The sequence below is a fragment of the Monopterus albus genome, unplaced genomic scaffold (assembly GCF_001952655.1).
Source record: "Monopterus albus unplaced genomic scaffold, M_albus_1.0 scaffold302.1, whole genome shotgun sequence".
Classification (NCBI taxonomy): domain Eukaryota; kingdom Metazoa; phylum Chordata; class Actinopteri; order Synbranchiformes; family Synbranchidae; genus Monopterus; species Monopterus albus.
The window spans coordinates 156,764-168,213 of record NW_018128182.1 but is presented as its reverse complement, the minus strand read 5'-3'; the positions used below and the strand labels follow the sequence as shown (position 1 = coordinate 168,213).

General features: G+C 42.9%; 1 protein-coding gene and 1 long non-coding RNA gene across 2 annotated transcripts in view; one reads left to right on the top strand and one right to left on the bottom strand.

Moving 5' to 3' along the window:
- The window catches only part of LOC109973725 (NT-3 growth factor receptor-like), a 127,050-nt gene that overhangs the window by 74,771 nt on the left and 40,829 nt on the right, over nt 1-11,450 (top strand). The gene's annotated exons all lie outside the window — the stretch shown is intronic.
- LOC109973727 (uncharacterized) lies at nt 1,615-2,179 on the bottom strand. Its single transcript, XR_002276857.1, has 2 exons — nt 1,903-2,179; nt 1,615-1,781 (listed from the first exon to the last, which is right to left on the bottom strand). It is a non-coding gene; the product is annotated as an uncharacterized LOC109973727 (long non-coding RNA).

Sequence of the window (11,450 nt, the reverse complement as noted above, 5' to 3'; positions counted from 1 at the left end):
ATTATAGACACTGTGGTGGGGTTAAGTACAGTGTAAGCCGGCATTCAGACTGAGTTTAAAGGTGTAAAGAAAAAAAAACACGCAGCCCTCTTCATTCATTTTTATGGGAAACTGCATTCACTGCAGCAAAACAATGCAGTCCATGTGGTGAAAAAGGTGCATGAGGTTCAACTTTTTCTGAGGCGCACAGTGACATCATCTGGTAAGCTGCTGCACTGTCCAACAAGAGCACTCAGACAGCGCATGTACCTCTGCCCATGCAAAAGGGTCCATATGAAAAATAACATTCAGAACAACAAAAAATGTATCCTACAATCCTTGATTTGGATCGGACATGGACCACTTACCTGAACACTTCAAGGTTCTTTCTTCATTATAGGCCAAGTTAAGACACAAACGATGTGTTAAATTGGGTTTTCCATGTTTAAATGGCCATGAGATCTAGAATTCGGATCAGATCCGAATGAAATTAGGTTTCGTAGATTTTGTCCATAGTCATGGACAAAAACATTGGCACCCCTGCATTTCTTTCAGAAAACACACCACTTCTCCCAGAAAATTGTTGCAATTACACATTCTTTGGTATTTTCTCCTTTTTATTTCTTTTGTTTGCATTGGAACAACATAAAAAAAACAGAGAAAAAGCCAAGTCTTATACATTCCACACAAAACAAAAAATGGACTGGACAGAATTATTGACACCTTCAACTTAATATTTGATAGCATACCATTTGGACAAAATAACTGAAATCAATCACTTCCTGTAACCATCAGTGAATTTCTTCCACCTCTCTACTGGAGTTTTTGGCCCACTCTTCTTTTGCCAACTGCTCCAGGTCTCTCAGATTTGAAGGGTTCCTTCTCCCAGCTGCTGTTTTGCGATCTCTCCACAGGTGGTCTATGGGATTTAGATGTGGACTCATTGCCGGCCACTTCAGAACTCTCCAGCACATTGTCTGAAAACATTTTTGGTGCTTTTTGAAGTCTGCTTTGTGTCATTGTCTTGCTGTAAGACCCATGACCTCTGAGAGAGACCCAACTTTCTGACACTGGGCCCTACATTGCACCCCAGAATTCACTGACAGTCTTCAGATTTCATAATGCCATCCACAGTCAACACATCCAGTACCTGAAGCAGCAAATCAACCCCAAACATCAATGAACCTCCACCATGTTTGACTGTAGAGGCTGTATTCTTTTCTTTGAAGGCCTCATTTTGTTTTCTAAAATGCCCAAAAAGCTCTATTTTAATCTCCTCTGTCCACAGCATATTCCCCCAGAAGGGCCGTGGCTTCCTCAGGTAAGTTTTGGCAAACTCCAGTCTGGCTTTTTTATGCTCCTCTGTTAGCAGTGGGGTCCCCTGGGTCTCCTACCATAGTGACCCTTGTCATTCAGATGGTGATGGATAGTGCAAGCTGGCACTGTTGCACCCTACGCCTGCAGGTCAGCTTGAATTTGTCTGGAAGTTGATCAAGGTTCTTTATCCACATCTATGCATTTGCTTAGATTTAAGAAACCCACATTACTCCATCAAATCAACAATCAAACTATTCAAGTAAGTAAAGAAAAATATCAAAAACAAGTTATGATAACTTTATTCAAAACTTGTTTTGTCACAGTCAAGGGGGGCAGAACTATGGCGCAACCAACAAGTGTGACAGAAGTAGCATTTTACAAAAACAACAATGAGGTGATGCTGCCTGTCCTTGAACACACCAAGTACGTAGATCCCTCCTCACCCATAGACACCATCTCAAACATCCTTATCCATAGATCATTTTCTGAAAATAACAAACACAAAATAAAATGCAAGCACAATCATTAAATTGCGCACATATTCTACTGTTCTTAGTCTTGGTTGAAATACATTCTATTTTAGTTCAGGTTTTTAAAAATCCTTACCTGTGTGTTTTCTGGCCAGATGTCTAACAGTTTTCCCTTGGCCAGTGTGTCAGCGTCTGGTTTTAGGTCTTGTGCTATGGCAATCCGCAAAACAGCATGGAGGTTGTCATTGATAATGCGTGATCTGTGTTTGATCTTGTTTAGATTCATTATTGAAAACATCTGTTCGCACAGATAGATGCTCCCAAACATGGACAGATCATGAGCACCATAAAGTCGGAGCTGTGGCATCAAACCAGGGGCCAGTGGATGGTAAAAGTCCTCGAATGCAGCATCCTGGAACTTTGCTCTCAGGCCACTATTGCTTTGAAGCTGAATTAACTCCATCTGAAGGTGATGGGGCACACTGCAGATGTTGGCGGTGAAAGGATCGGCAAAGATGGCAAAATCAGAGTGCTGTGCTTTAAAGTCAGAGAAGCGCCGATCAAACTCATTCATTAACTGGTTCAGTTTGGTAGCCAACTGAGCACATGAAAAAGCGCCGGGAACTGAGGCTGAGATACTCTGACAAACAGGAAAGTGGGCGAGATTTTCCTGTTCCACCTGACACTTCCATAGGTCGAGTTTACGCTGGAAAGCTGTGATCATGTCGGACATCTGTGTGATGACTTTTTTATGTCCCTGCAGCTTCTGATTCAGTTGAGCGAGATGCTTGGTTATGTCACGCAACATAACAAGGGTTTTCCTTTGCTCTGCATGAAACGAGCAATTTCTTCCCTAAGCTAAAAAAAAAAAAATCATTTGAGGACTTTGCTCCTACTCGGCCACCTTGCTTTTGTATAGTACGGCATGTCTCCATGCTCCATGCCCACCTCCTGCAAGAACAGCTCGAACTGGTGGTGATTCAGGCCATGAAACTGGATAAAGCTCACTGTTTTCATGACCATGGTCATTATATCATCCAGCTCCAGAACCTTTCTGCACAGAGCTTCTTTATGGATAATGCAATGATATGTTTTCAGAGGCGTGTGACAGTTACCTTTTTGTAATTTCTCCTTCATTAATCAAGCCTGTTTTCCTCCACACATCGCAGGCACACCATCTGTAGTTAGTCCCACCAACTTTTCCCAGGTCAATTTATTTTTACTTACGGACTTCTTCACTGAATCAAAAATGTCCCGGCCCGTTATGGCCCGCCACAATAATTCCAATTCGAAAGAAGCCCCACCCAACCAGTTACAATGACTATCGGCCTCTAGCACTGACTTCAGTTATTATGAAGTGCTTCGAGCGGCTGGTCATGGAGAACGTTGAGTCCATCCTTCCTCCCTCCTTCTCACAACCCATTTCAGTTTGCATACAAGTCAAAAAGGTCCACAGAGAATGCCAAGCTCCACAGAGGATGCCATTACTGCTGTTCTCCATACAACCCTCACCCATCTAGATTCAAAGAACTCTTACATGCAAATGCTGTTCCTAGACTTCAGTTCAACATTCAACACAATAATTCTCCAGCAGCTTACACAAAAACTTGGACACCTGGGACTCAAAACCTCTCTCTGCAACTGGGTGCTGGACTTTCTAACAGGGAGGCCACAAAATGTGTGGGTCGGCAGCAACATCTCGAAGACCATCACGCTGAGCACAGGGGTGTGTGCTCAGCCCATTGCTCTTCACACTGCTGACCCACGGCTGTGTGACAACCTACAGCACCAACCACATTGTCAAGCTTGCAGATGACACGACTGTAGTTGGCCTCATTACCAACAACGATGAGGCCAACTACAGGAGTGAGGTGTGCCAACTGGTCCAGCGGTGTAAGGACAACAACCTCTTCCTGTTATGGTGTAGTCCCCCTCACCAGGAGGGTGAGGGAGAACTGAGGTAGGACTCAAGTTTGCAGATCCAGGTGCTAGTAGAAAAAGGGTGGTTTAATGGAAAAAAACACAAAGTAACAACGTAACAAAGTCCATGTACATATACAATCCGGGTAGGACAGAGATGGCTGAGGAGATTAGGACGAGCAGATGAGTAGGAGGATTGCAGGAAACAGGAGAGTAGAGGACCAGGACAAGGCAGGCGAGTAGACAGGAGAACGGCGACAGGTGAGATGACAGGAGGGACATAGGAATGAGAAGAACAGGGCTAGTGTAGCGTTCGCTGTAGCGCTAGCCGTCCGGTACCTACGGCTGGGAAAATCACTGTCAGGTACTCATGGCTAGGAAAGTTCAGAGGTAATCATGGCAAGATACACATGGCTAGGAAAGTACGCCAGAGGTAATCATGGCATCGCCGTCAGATACACATGGCTAAGAAAGTTCACCAGAGGTAATCACGGCATCGCCGTCAGATACACATTGCTAGGAAAGTTCACCAACATGAGTGGCCCTATCTAACACAAAAACAAAAAAAAACAAAAACCTCGCTGTTCACTCAAACTGTCACATACTACCTCAACATGTCCATGTCTAACATAGTGTAAGTTAGGTAATGCTCCGGCGATGACGGAGCGTCTGCCAGCGGTTTAAATAAGGTAGGGAAGTCATTACAATAACGCACCTCAGCTGTCAACCCCCGAGTCACTAATTACAGTAAGCAACACAGCTGAGGCACTGATCCCATAAAAAAGAGAAAGCAGCCAATCTCATGAAAATGACCAAGATTTACATAATTGTGGAGTAAGGAAGTCAGCTTATGTACATCACTGGCCAACAAGGCTCAAACACGCCTCTACTTCCTCTGCAAACTGAGGAAAGCTAGTGTCCCACCACCATCATGCACTCTTTCTACCAGGGCACCATTGAGAGCTTCATCACTGGCTGCATCACTGTGTGGTACAGAGCCTGTACTGCCTCCTGCAGAAGGACTCTGCAACGCATAGTGAAAACAACCAGCAAAATCATCGGTGCCCTTCTGCCTTCCCTTATGGACATCTTCAACACCTGCCTCACCCGCAGAGCCATCAGCATTGCTGATGACACCTCCCACCCTGCAAACTCCCACTTTACACTCCTGCCTTCAGGGAGAAGGTATCGGAGTCTTCAGGCCCACTCCACCAGACTTACAAACAGCTTCATCCAGCAGGTTATGAGGATGCTGAACACTGTTCACTACCTCCCCCCCTCCACCCCTGGACCGTAACCCACCACAGAACATAAAAAGACTAGCCCTGCTGTTTGCACAAACTCAATACATTCCCTTTGTTATATTACAGGTAAATCTGCTGCTGACTATTGCGGAAACAAACACACACACACACACACACACACACACACACACACAAAAACTACCTGCTGTTTTACCTTCCGTTAGATTATATGTAAACCTGCTGCCATCTTTTTTTGCCAGGATATCCGCTGCTGTTGGTCATTTGCAATACTGTCCATGTATACCTCATATGCTATTTGCACATAATCACCAACGCCCTGGTGATGCTGAACCATCTGACAATCTCTTATTATTTGGGGAGGCGATAGTGTAGTGGGTAGAGCAGTCATCTCCCAACCGGAAGGTTGAAGGTTTGAATCTCGGTGCCTGCAGTCAAAGTGTCCTTGGGCAAGACACTGAACCCCCCAATGGTTAGAGCCATCAGTTGAGTTGGCGCCGCAAATGGCTGCCTCAGTTCTGTACAGGAAGCAAATTCCTTGTGTGTAACATACTTGGCCAATAAAGGTGATTATCCTTATTATTGTTTTGCACTACTACAGTCAGTGATGACTGTACTCGGTTTTGAGTCAGCTTATTGGCTGTACTGTACTGATTTATCCTAATTACGTTAATCAAGTTCTTATTCTATTTTTATTCTACTTTATTCTATTTTAGTTCCTAAATGTTATGGCACCCAATACTAGGTGAGAGAGAAACGATATTTAAATTTTCTGTATGCCCTGCACATATGGGGAATTGACAATAAAATCCTTGAACCTTGAAATGTTTCATTGTTACAAACGTTCAATATGGTAACACGTCTTTGCACACCATAATTTTTGCTACTGCAAATACTGTGGCTTTGAAATTAAACAACAAAACTGAATAGTCCTCGCAATCAAACTTTCCATGTCATGAAATTATTTCTGACTTTCTGGGGTAAATCGTCGGGATTTTTCTGACAAAAAAAATGAAAATGTATTTGCCATTGCTAATCCTGACCAATCCTCTCTGTGTTGTGGTTAATACTTATAAATAATTAATGAAGTTTATGCTGCATAAATGCACACAAAAATTTTGGAGAGGATATGGATCCCTCTGCTGTGTGACAGTTATTTTATAAATTCAAAGGAAAGACACCTACAGTGCAAGAAGCTGCAAGCAACAGACAGAACTGCTGCTCCTCTTAACGTTTTGATAAAAACCTGGACTACATTCAATTGCATGAGGAGATATTATTAGTGATATTCATTAATCTAATCTGTTAGACTCATCTTTCTCGCATTACAAGTTGTAGTTTCTGGACTTCTTCATCTGTAATAGCTATGAGGTTGCAATGCGCAGTGAAATATGGAAAAAAGTGTAATGTTTAGACATTGTCCTGTGTGCAGAGAAAGCCTATTTTCCCTAATAGCTAAAAGATCGGCTTCAAGGCTTTCTCTCATTTATTTTGGCAGAATGACAGTGTGACATCTTGATTTATGGCAATCAAATATTATGGAAACAGAACAGAAATATGCACTATGCAAATGTTTTCTAGTAGGCTACATCACCTTTCTTTCACCTGTTTTGATGACAGAATTACCTTAATGGCAATAACTATTTGTACAAAATGCCATCCATTCATCACCACTCTCTGCAATCTAACTTTAAGTTTTTGCCTGTCATTTTTGACCAAAGAATTTTAAGTCTTTAAACTTATTTTTGCTTTTGCTTATGACTTAGCATTTAAACAATAAAAAAACCCATACTTTTATCAAAAATATTTTATTATTTCTAGAAAGAAACTTTAAATAGCAAAAAATACAACAGCATCATCTCTAATGGCAATAACATTCAGATTAGAAAATAAGTAAAAGTAGAGCAAAGGGGTGCTCCCATATTTGGGTTTGTCTTACCCCCCCCAAATCACTAAATCAAAAATCCCCAGCTGGTAGTTAATGATGCCACTCACATTGACACGACTGAATCATACACACCTACATGACACCCCCCTACAACCCTTGTTTAATCCCCACCCCATGCAGTTCTGCTGCAAGGGGTTGCCATTCACTGCACTCATGCCCCCTTCAGTCACAGTACCCACAAATTTGCAAGCTATGTGTAGCTATGCAGCAGTTACCTTTTTGGCATTCAGCTGCTGTACATGAAATTCCCAGCAAGGCTTTGTTTAAACAGTAGGATTTAGCCAGGTACAGCCATGAGGTTCATGTGATATCCAACATCATGTGGGACAGACATGCTGTTATTACTCTGCAGAGAATAACCAGTCCTTTGACTTCCATATTGGCCAAATTCCCAGCCATTCTGCATTAACTCACAATGCTAAAACATATTTTCTCTGTACCTGTTCCTTTTATCTTTATGCACAAATTTCACTGCCTGCTTGAAATATATGCCTCTAAGAGAGAGAGAAAAAGGAGTGGCAGAGAAGCGAGCTACAGAGTGAATGAAGAGAGGGAGTGTTAGTTAGAAAAAAGCAGTAAAAAGGAGAAATTGTTGTGCTTTGTGTTGTAGCACTGTTGTCATCTGGACTGTTGTACCCGGTACTTTTTACCATACTGACTCTGAGAGACGAGGCAGTCCAAGTAACTTCAAAACAGTGCTGATTTATTCAAAGGATCACAGGTAAAGTTAATATTACACGCTCAGGTCGCTTGCACCTCCATCCTGCACGCAGGCAGATGTAAGATGAAAAAGCCCCCGAGCCCACCAGGCCTATGCATTTTATCACCTCGGTTGGGCTAGCCCCATACTACACAGAAACGTCAACCGGGACGTCTATCTCCCCAGCTTTGCAGCTGGCTCTAGCAGTGGTCAGAACATGAAGCAAATCAACATGTGAATGTGTTAGTTAAGTGGTGTGTAGCTAAAAACATTCTCACGACCTCTAATACATGTCGTGACTTAAACATAAGAACATATTATGGCTAAGGCTACAGTTATACACGTTGTAATAATAATATTAAACACCCTGTCTGCTGACAGTCATCAACTTTTCTCTCTAGTTATCCTTGACCAGATGTACCCTGTAGAAACTCATAAGCAGGCCTAAGCATTTAACAGTCTAACTAGACATCCTCTCTCCACTAACATTTCTAATACATAAAGTATCTATCCAATATCTATCTGACTAAAAATATCTAACAGGACCATGCCCTTACTAGCAGTTTGATTATTTCAGTTCAGACATTGGTGTTGGCCCACCTGAAAGACACTGTAGACCCCCTGCTGTATCCCCCAGCAGGTCAGTGGATGATGCGGTCAACATGGCACTGCATTACATCTGCAACACTCCCTGGGGACCTATGCACGGGTCCTCTTTGTGGACTTCAGCTTGGTGTTCAACACCATCATCCCATACATCCTCCACTCTAAACTGAAACAACTTTCTGTGCCTGCCCACACCTGTCACTGGATAACCAGCTTTCTGACAGACAGGAGGCAACAGGTGAGGCTGGGGAAAACCACAATCACTATTATTAGAGAGCAAAACCCAACAAATCCCACCTCAGCAAGCACTGGCAACAGTGGGGAGGAAAAACTCCCTTTAACGGAAGAACCCTCCGACAGACCCCAGCTCTTGGTGGGCGGCCTTCTGCCTCAACCGGTTGGGGTGAGTGGATAGAGGAGAGAGAGAGAGGGAGAAAAAAAAGCCACCAGATACAACAAACAATCAAACACTGGTTGATGTGGCCAGTGACTGCTCACCAGAAACATAGAGCTCCAGAGGCAGGGATACCCTCAGGAAGGTACACGGAGAGAGAGAGGACACACAGTGATGCATAGTGGTGACATATAGATGAATGGAGAGAGAGGGGAGGAGAAGAGAGGAGAGAAACTCAAACCATGGACTGGGAGCTGGTTCCATAGGAGAGGAGTTTGATAGCTAAAGGCTCTGCACTCCCATTCTACTTCTGTTGAATGGGTCACATAACTGCTTTGCAACAGCTTTTTCATGTCAGGGTTGGCGCAGAAAACAGCTGATGATGTCAGTCTCTTTCATTTGCGCACTGGAAACAAAACGATACTATGTAAATTTGAAACACATTCAGTTCATTAATACAGTCCAGGGTCAGAGCCAGCAAACTTACACAGCCGAGGGATCCACAAACGAGAGGTCAGAGAGGGGAGTCCGATAGTCCAAACACAGAAAACAGTCCAAATCAGAAGGGCAAGGCAGTACTCGGTGGTCACAAGGTATTCCAGGGTCAAAACAGGAAATACAGGCACAAGGAAAAAAAAAACATTGGAAAGTCTGACATGGGTTAGAATGATCTGGGAACTTTCCGGTGGGGGAAAGCTGCCTATAAAGGGGTAAAAAAAGGTGAAAACAATGAGTGTTGATCAAAGTAAAAAGTCCAAAACTAAGGTGAAACAGAAACAGGAAGTAATGTCAAAATAAAAGCATGAGGACGAAAGCTGACGGGACAGAATCAAGACATTTCAAGGATTTTAGAAATAAACAGGAGATTGGATATCAGTCTATAATTAGCTAGAACACCTGGGTCAAGAGTAGGCTTTTTGAGTAGAGGTTTAATTACAGCAACCTTAAAAGCCCGCGGAACATAGTCTGTTAACAGAGAGAGGTTAATCAGATCTAATACGGACGTGTTGATTAGGAGAAAGATGTCTTTGAGCATTCTAATTAGGATGGGATCTAAGAGACATGTTGATGATTTAGATGAAGCAATTGTTGAGGTAAACTCAGAGAGATCAATGGGAGAGAAGCGGTCTAAGTATAAATGAGGTCTTACAGATGATTCTAAAGTCATTGTAGTTGATTACACATCTGGGAATGATTTGATAAATTTTTCTCCATTAGTCATGATTTTATTTGTAAAGAAACTCATGAAGTCATTGCTGCTGAGATCTAAGGGAATGTTAAGCTCAACAGCACTGTGGCTCTTTGTCAGTCTGGCTACAGTGCTGAAAAGAAACCTGGGGTTGTTCTTAATTGATGAATAAAATGCAGTTCTGGCACTACAAAGGTTTTTTTTTTTATGTATGTTATTAAACTATCTTTCCAGGCTATGAAAAACTCTTCTGACTTAGTGGAGCGCCACCTCCTTTTCAGTTATCGTGATGCCTGCTGTAGGGAGCGGAGCTGCGAGCTGTACCATGGAGCTAGCCTCCCCTGTTTCACTGCCTTCGTTTTCAGAGGGGCAACAGTATCAAGTGTTGTACTAAGGGAGGCTGCAGTACTATAAACAAAATTATTGACTTGTATAGGAGTAAGGTTAAGGTGGCCACCCTCCTTTATGTTGGCACATGGCACTGAAATAAATAATGATGGAATTATTTCCTTAAATTTACTAACAGCATTGTCAGATAGACATGGACTGTAGTGGAATTGTTTCCCACATAGTGTATAATCCATTAATGTAAATTCAAAAGTTATTAGAAAATGGTCAGACAGAAGAGGGTTTTGGGGAAAAACTATTAAGTGTTCAGTTTCAATGCCATATGTGTTAGATTTTACCCAGATTCTTTTATTGAAAGCGCGAGAAGCGCGAGAAGTGAAGACAGGAGAAGACTGTTTAAAATCAACAGGAAGTTTACTGGAAATCTGAGCACAGTGAAGTCCATACAGCGCTGGGATCAGAGAGATAGAGCTCCGGCAGGAAATCCATTCTCTGAACCCCGAATTAAGGTCTTACAATACATTTTATTTTCTTGGGCTGCTCCAACCTGGACAGGGGTGCAACCTTCAATAGTTTGTGATCCTATTGGTCATTTGGTGTGAGCGAAACTCACACTTCCATGTTGAAATATGGTAAATCTAGGTATGTGTGTGTGTAGGTGTGTGTGTGTCTCCGGCACCCTGATCTTGATCTCGAGGTGCACTCATCAGTGGGTGGCCTGAGTTGCAGGCCCCCTGTGTGTGTGATGCTAATAAGTATGATAAACTGGCCAGGTGGTCATCTCAGGTTGTAGCCCCTGGCCTCTGCAGGACATCCCAAGACAAAGCAAAGCTTGGGATATGCTAAGTGGGTCGAGGTGTGAGTGTAAAACAGGCCTTTGCTAAAATGTAAATAAGCTGTCTGGTCACAAGGAGATGCAGACATCCTGTCTCTACACAGAAGTTACAGCATTCAAAGTAAGCAGATTCTACTTCATTACAGTTGTAAGATATATAAGTATAGGCTGAAAACCATTATAAAGCCTCATCCGGTTCTTTCAAACCAGGAACTCAGAGGGACGACTCAGACCACTTGAGTATATAAAAAATATATCCGTGCTGGTTTATTCAAAAAGTCACAGGCAAGAATTCACACTTCCAGTCCAGAGATCTTCCACCCCCCAGCCTGCCAAAAGCAGCCCGGAAACAGGAAGACCCCGAACCAAGCATTGCTATACAATATTAATCCTTTCTGGGCTGTCGAACCGTGACGTCACCCGATAAGCAAGCCTTGCAGCTGCTATAACGTTTAGCCAAAACATGAGGAAAAGTCAAGGTG